Consider the following 5,575-nt stretch of genomic DNA (forward strand, 5'->3'; position numbering starts at 1 on the left):
AAATGCAAATCAAAACTACAATGAGGTATCACCTCACACTAGTCAGAATGATCATCATCACAAAATGTACAAACAATAAATACTGGAGAGGGTGTGGAGAAAAGGGATCCCTCTTGCACTGTTGGTGGGAATTTAAACTGATACAGCCACTATGGAGAACAGTATGGAGGTTCCTAAAAAACTAAAAACAGAACTACTATATGACCCAACAATCCCACTACTGGGCATATACCCAGAGAAAACCATAATTCAAAAAGATGCATGCACCCCAATGTTCATTGCAGCACTATTTACAATAGCCAGGACATGGAAGCAACCTAAGTGTCCATCAACAGAGGAATGGATAAAGAAGAAGTGGTACATATATACAATGGAATATTACTCAGCCATAAAAAGGAACAAAAATGAGTCATTTGTAGAGACATGGATGAACCTAGAGTGTGTCATACAGAGTGAAGTAAGTCAGAAAGAGAAAAACAAATCTTGATTACTAACACATGTATGTGGAATCTAAAAAAATGATATAGATGATCTTATTTGCAAAGGAGAAATAGAAACACAGACATAGAGAACAAATGTATGGATACCAAGGGGGAAGCAGGGAGTGAAATGAATTGGGAGATTGGGATTGACATACATATACTATTGATACTATGTCTAAAATAGATAACTAATGAGAACCTACTGTATAGCACAGGGAACTCTACTCAGTTCTCTATGGTGACATAAATGGGAAGGAAATCCAAAACAGAGGGGATATATGTATAGGTATAGCTGATTCACTTTGCTGTACACCTGAAACTAACACAACAGTGTAAAGCAACTATACTCCAATAAAATTTTTTTTAATTAAAAATAGAAAAATATGGGGAAAAACTTAATCAGGGATTTAGGGGAAAAAAATTAAAGAATCATTACCATGTGAAAAAGTGATTAGTGTCACTAATGATAAGGAACATACAAATTGAAAGCACAGAGAGAGATCACTAAGAGATGGCACGGAAGTGGTGCAACTGTTACACACATTAGTGTTCTGTTTGGTGTATATGGTGGTCCAAGAGATTAAGAAAATAATTTGGCACAATCGAATTTTTAAAAACTGAAAATATCACACTATGATGCAGACACTGTTATCAGTTGTTTGCCCAACTGTTCTTGCACATTAGGAGATATGTCCAAAACAACAGAAAAAAAAAAAACAACCCAGAAATTCTCTCAATTTATTTGGTAAAGCTTAAATTCATAACAAACAAATTTTAAATGCAAAACTGAAGATAGTGGTTACCTCTGAGGGGATCAGAAAAGAGGAAAGGTCACCAGAGTCATGCAAGTGATATCAAGGTAAGAGTCATGTTCAGTTCTTAGACTGAATGGTGTCTTTGAAAAGATAATCTGGAAAATTAGAAGTCACTGCCTCTACTCTCAAGGTCATAAAATACATAAGAGACCCAGAGAAATTTTTTTTTACCACACGTGGTTGCAATTTTACAGATAATAAAAAACGAAATCTCATTCTTGCCATTAAATCAATGTTTTTTTTTAATTTGAAGAAAAATGAGGTTATATAAATCTTTACAGTGGTGAACCCTGTAAAACTGCTCCTTTGAACATTACAGTGGTAATTTCAAGTCTTTAAAAAACAAGTTTGAAGAGATAGGAAAATCCATTACATGCTCTTTCATACTTTCATATAAATTAATATTAAAACAGCTTTATTAAGTTGTTTATATAATAAAATGCACATATTATAGTATGCAATTTGATGAGTTTTGATGTATGTATAAAACCATGAAACTATCACCACAATCAAAATAATAAACAGATCTGTTGACAAAAAAGTTTCCTCGTGGTCTTTTTAATGTATTCTTTCCATCTCTACCTACCCCTCTAATCCTGGGCAACAACTAATCTGTTGTCACCATGCATTAGTTTGCATTTTTCTAGAATTTTGTATATGTTCAATTCCACCATATATACCCTTTTTGTCTGTCTTCTTTCTGTCAGCATATTTGAGATTTATTCATGTTGTGTATGTCAATAATTCATTCCTTTTTGTCATTTTATTACTTTTTATGAATATAGTACAGTTTATTTACCCCTTTGCTTATTGTTCATTAAACTTTTTTTTACCATATTTAGTTTGTCTTTAATTACATCCAATTTATTTTCATCTTGGACATTGTAATTTTCATCTCTAGAAATTTGAAAGTCTGTTTTGCATTACTTGTTATCTTCTTTGTTTCTACTTCCTTTTGGACATAGGCAGTACAGGTATAATAATTGTTTTAATATCAGTGCTTACTACTTCTAACACTTCCTTGGTAATTTTTCATTGGTTCTCTGACACTGTGAATTTTACATAGTGGGTGTTAGATATATTTATTTCTATAAATATTCTTATGCTTAATTTTGAGAGTTATTAAAATTCCTTAGGAATGTTTTCATCCTCTGGATCTGGTTTATAAGATTTGTTATTTGGAACTTTTGCAGTTTTGTTTTAGGCTAATTTTTTCCCACTACTGAGGCAAAACCCTTCTGTGTACAGCACCCTGTAAACCTGGAGATTTTCCAGTCAGGAGGGTGGGGTGAGAACATGCACTACGACTGTCTTTGTGTGAATGCCATGCCTTGTTACACCCAATCCTTGAGGTGCTTTACTAACCTCAGACACATGCACTGATCAGCACCTAGCCAAATGCTGGAGGGGAGCACTCTGCTGCCATCTGGAATTCTCTCTCTGTGCAGCCCTGTCACTGTTCCTCTGACCTATGAATTCTAGTCTGGGTTTCTCTGAATTCTCAGCTCCGTCTCCTCAGCTCAATCCTCAGACCCCATCTGCACTCAAGATCTGTCTGAAATCAGAAGGACTGACACCAACATGCACTGCAATGCATTATCTTGTGTAAAATTGGGTTTAAAACATTCATTTACAATTAAGGATGCTTATATGCTTACATTACCAGTGATAAGTTTCTTACAGAAGTAACAATTACACACAGTAGGTAATATGTTCAAAGGGCAATTTTCATCTAATATTCACGTTATTTCAAATCATTTTTGGAGTCATTCCAAATGTTAAATATTATCTCAAATGTAGTAAGTTTTCTTTCTATATAGGACATGTAATAACTGTCTTATACATATGTATGTATCAGACAAATATGAATTTATCTTTTTTCTAGGGTATACTCATATATTATATAAGTTTAACTATACAATAATTGTTCTTTACTAATTTCCCCCTTTTCAATAAGAAAATGTTATATTTTCTTACATATATTTTAATATATTTTATATATACTACAAAATATGTATTTATATATATTCTTATGATGTATATGTGTATATATACATAGACTAGAAACATATATATACACATAAAATACATATATATACACACATAGACTAGAAACAATTAATTGCATCAATTGATAAAACACTAAACTCAGGAAAACCTAACACTGCTCTGTACCTCCTCTCTCTCTCAGCATATAAATTAGGCAATTTTATATTAAGTCAGCTTCTAGATCAAAGCATTCATCACTTAGCCAGAGGGAATATTTTTGGCACAAACTTCCTTTCACTTCTACAGATGGTTCCATATTGAAACTGTTCTTTTGTTCCAATCTCAAACACTATATTAAACAAAGTTGTAACATGTTTAAGATACCTTATTATTTGATAGTTTGTGTTAGGGCCACTCAAAGTATATTTGTAGTCATGAAAGACACTGAGACCCTTGACCCAAGGGTTAAAAATTTCCAGAATCTCTAGTGACAGGATGAGATAACATTTACTGAAAAGCTACCCTGCTGCAGCCTAGCACTTCATTTACACATCACAATAACCCTGAAAAGTAAACAGGATTTTCCCAGTTAGAGATGAAGAACTGTAAATTAAAAGTCATTAAGGAGTCTACCTTTGGTAAGCGATTAACAAATAGCATTGCTGAGATTTTAATCCAGCTGTATTTTGGAGCAACATGCATGGACCTAGAGATTGTCATACTAAGTGAAGCCAGACAGCGAAAGACAAATATTATAAGATATTGCTTATAAGTGGCATCAGAAAAAAGAAGATACAAATGAACTTATATATGAAACAGAAACAGACCCACAGACATGGAAAACAAATTTATGGTTACCAAAGGGGAAAGGGGGGGAGAATAAATTAGAAGCTGGGGATTAAAATATACACACTACCATATATAAAGTATACAACTAACAAGGTCCTACTATATACCACAGGGAACTATACTCAATATTGTTTAATAACTTATAAGGGAAAAGAATCTGAAAAAAAATAAGTATATATGTATGTATAACTGAATCACTTTGCTGTATACCTAAAACTAACACAACATTGTAAATCAATTATACTTCAATAAAAATTAATTAATTAAAGAATAAACAAAAAAACTGCAAGTGGCATACAGGTAATTTGACTCAAGGCAGAGTGAGCAATAATTGTAGTATCAAAATTTATATACCTCCACTACATAAGCCTCTTCGAATGATCTCTGCTCCCTATCAGCTCTGTGTTCCTACCTCTATCTTTAGTCTCAGGCCTAAGTCTAATGTCAAACAGTACACGGTATATTGGAAAGATGGTGTATTTTGGAGTCTGAGAGTATGAAAATCCCAGTTTAATTTTTTTAATAGCCATGTGAGTGTTATGAACTTAATATTGTCCTCTTAAATTTTTTGGTTGAAGTCTTAATTCCTAATAACTTACAATGTGACTGTATTTCTTGATAGGGCCTTTAAAGAGAAAATTAAGATTCACTGAGGATATATGGGTGGGCCCTAATGCAATGTGACTGGTGTCCTTATAAGAAGAGGCAGAGTCACTAGGGATGTATCTGCACAGAGAAAAAGCCATAAGAGAGCCCAGTGAGAAGGCAGCCCTCTCCAAGCCAAGGACAGAGGGCTCAGGAGAAACCAAATCAATCCTGTACTTCAGCCTCCAGAATATGAGAAAATAAAGTTCTGTCTTTTAAACAGCTTAGTCTGTGGTATTTTGTGATGGCAGCCCTAGCAAACTAAGACAAGACCTTAAAACATTTTACATGACCTCTTTGAATATAAATTTCCTTAGTTATTATTATAGTTTATAATTATAATAGATTGCATTGACTAATAAGTGAAATAATCTAGAGTGCAATAATGTACATATTCATAAATCTTATTTTCTCCTGGTAAGTTTTTCTTGTGACTTCCAACTCCAATAAACTACTCATTAAGCTCATTCTCAGCAGTGGTTCATGAAACAAATTTAAGGGCAGAGAAAATAGGAAGAGAAATTAATAGTCAAAAGCATCTCGAGAAAGTTCACTTGCATAAAATTCACAACACATTATTATTATTTTTACTTTCCTCAAGTTCTGGTCATCTTATTCTTGATGAATATGTCTGTGAGAATATTATCTTTTCCTTTAAATGGAAAATTTCAAAATGGATAAACCCTTAGCATTTCTTAAATTCAGACAGTATTTGAGTGAGTAAATATAAAATGAAAACAATTTCATCTTGTTGTATAAGCAATTAATGCATTTGGGTTTTTATGGTCTCAGAGA

Source organism: Lipotes vexillifer, unplaced genomic scaffold (genome assembly GCF_000442215.2).
Source record: "Lipotes vexillifer unplaced genomic scaffold, Lipotes_vexillifer_v1.1 scaffold720, whole genome shotgun sequence".
NCBI classification, from domain to species: Eukaryota; Metazoa; Chordata; class Mammalia; order Artiodactyla; family Lipotidae; genus Lipotes; species Lipotes vexillifer.